Source organism: Octopus bimaculoides, chromosome 18 (assembly GCF_001194135.2).
Source record: "Octopus bimaculoides isolate UCB-OBI-ISO-001 chromosome 18, ASM119413v2, whole genome shotgun sequence".
In the NCBI taxonomy this organism is placed as follows: Eukaryota; Metazoa; Mollusca; class Cephalopoda; order Octopoda; family Octopodidae; genus Octopus; species Octopus bimaculoides.
In genome coordinates, this window is record NC_068998.1 from 43,466,206 (window position 1) to 43,468,508 (window position 2,303).

The window sequence follows — 2,303 nt, forward strand, 5'->3', positions numbered from 1 at the left end:
TTGTCAACCAATGGTGGTGTGCTCACCTCCCTGTAACTTAGCGGTTCGGCAAAAGAATCAGATAAAATAAGTACTAGGCTTCCAAAGAATAAGTCTTGGGGTCAATTTGCTCGACTAAAGGTGGTGCTCCAGCATGGGCGCAGTCAAATGACTGAAACAAATAAAAGAGTAAAGAGTATATGTGTATGTATGTGTATGCTTTGCCTTATCTGTTGGTGTACATGTTTGTGTATATATATGTATACATGTGTATGTATGTGTATGCTTGGCCTTATCTGTCTGTGTCTCTGTACTTACTTGCATATTTACATTAAAACCAAGCAGACTGTAGTTAGTTATGCTACTAATTGACATCTAACGAGATTGCAAAACTAATTGGTCATGGAGACTTCAATGTTGTCAATTGGTTCTTCTTATTAACAGAGATAGAAGAGAATTGGCAGGGAAGGAGCCAGGGGAGAAAGTAATACGACATAAACAAGCAACAAGACAGAAACGGTTGGGGAAGGAAAAGAAGGAAAAAAGAAAGAGAACAAATGATGATGATGCTGATGATGATGTGTATGATGATGATGATGATGATGAGGATGATGTGTATGATGATGATGAGTATGATGATGATGACGACGATGACAATGATGATGATGATGAAGACGATGACGATGATGATGATAATGATGAGCATGATGATGATGACATCAATGATGACGATGATGAAGATGATGATGATGGCAACAATGAGTATGATAATGATGATGATGATTATGAGGATGATGATGACATGTACGATGACGACGACGATGATGATGATGAAGACGATGTGTGTGATGATGATGACGTCGATGATGATGCCGATGATGAGTATGATTCTGATGATGATGATGATAAGCATGAGTATGATGATGATGATGACGACAACGACGACAATGATGATGATGATGATGACAATGAGTATGATGATGATGATGATGACATTGCCGCCGCCGAGGATGATGATGTGTATGATGATGAGTATGATGATGACAATGATGAAGAAAGAAAAGAAGAAAGATGAAATGAGAAAGAAAAAGAAGGACAAGGGAAACGGAGAAGACGACCAGTATTTATAGAAGCACATAATGGAGAGCGGAAGAAGCAGAAAAGAAGAGAGAAAAATGTTTGTAGCGAGCATACCATTCACCATAATGAATTCTACTCCAGTTCAATCCCTCAATCCTGCCCACCTCCACACAATACTACCCTTTCCACCCCAACTTCGCCATCCACGACATCCTCACCTACATCCGATGTGACACTTTCCTCCATGCACACCCCCACATGATACCTCCCACCCATTCTACCTACCATCTGTGTACTTCCTTCCACTTTCGCATGCTTCCTCCTACACCCACTGTACCTTAACACCCACACAACATGGCAGTATTTCTAGCTTGTTTTCGCTGGTTTTGTTCGAGGGGAAAAATATAGAAAAATGAAGCCTTTTCACAGTTTCAATGAAAGACCTCAAAGAGAAGACAGTGTGTGTGTGTGTGTGTGTATGTATATATATTTGTATAGGGTGAGGTTTGTTTGGAGGTGTGTCTTTCTGAGTTGCAAGAGGAGTTTCTGTGTTTGTATGTCTTCAGGTTATTTATGTTGTATTGTGTGTATTGTGTGTATTGTGTGTGTGTGTGTGTGTTGTGTTGTGTTGGGTTTTCCAGGAAACAAGCCATTATGGGAAAAAAAAAACAACTGCAATTCTGTCATTCATCTTGTAATGGGATAACATTTGAAAAGCAGTGGGTGTATACAAAATGTAGCTGGATATATGGAAGGATGTACAGATGGCAGGTGAATAGAATGATGAATGTACATGCATACATATATACATACATATATACACATATATATATATATATATATATGTATATATGTATGTATGTATATATGTATATATGTATATATACATATATATATACATATATATATATACATCTATGTATATATGTATGTATATATGTATATATGTATATATACATATATATATATACATCTATGTATATATATATGTGCATATACATACATGCACATATACATATATATGTATATGTGTATGTATATATATATATGTGCATATGCATACATGCACATATACATATATAGAGAGAGATAAATATACATACATACACATATACATAGAGATAAATATGTGTATATAAATGTGTGTGTATCTATATCTATGTATCTATCTGCCTATCTATCTAACTCTCTCTCACCACCCTCTCTCTGTATATTTGTGTATGTATATATATATATATATATAT

The 2,303-nt window shown here is 35.9% G+C and overlaps 1 pseudogene; it reads right to left on the bottom strand.

The window, feature by feature from the left end:
- Window positions 1–543: 543 nt before the first annotated feature.
- LOC128249780 (uncharacterized protein DDB_G0271670-like) lies at window positions 544–1,176 on the bottom strand (annotated as a pseudogene).
- Between the last annotated feature and the right edge of the window lie 1,127 nt (window positions 1,177–2,303).